We start from the raw sequence: 223 nt of genomic DNA on the forward strand, positions 1-223 counted from the left end.
CCTCACAGTATCTGGTAACACCCACTGGGGACTAAAAGGAAGGACGGGATCTTAAGTCACAACGTAAAACCATTTTTCCTTCCGCCCTTTTAACAAACTAGGCATTCTCGGGATCCTAAATCCTCATCGGGATGAAAGTTAGGCAAAACATGTGAACTGGGGAAGTTGTTTCAGGTCGAACACCATCCTGCATAAGTCTAGGTATGGGGTAATTCCTAGGTAT

The sequence above is a fragment of the Olea europaea genome, chromosome 20, assembly GCF_002742605.1.
Source record: "Olea europaea var. sylvestris chromosome 20, O_europaea_v1, whole genome shotgun sequence".
NCBI lineage: Eukaryota > Viridiplantae > Streptophyta > Magnoliopsida > Lamiales > Oleaceae > Olea > Olea europaea.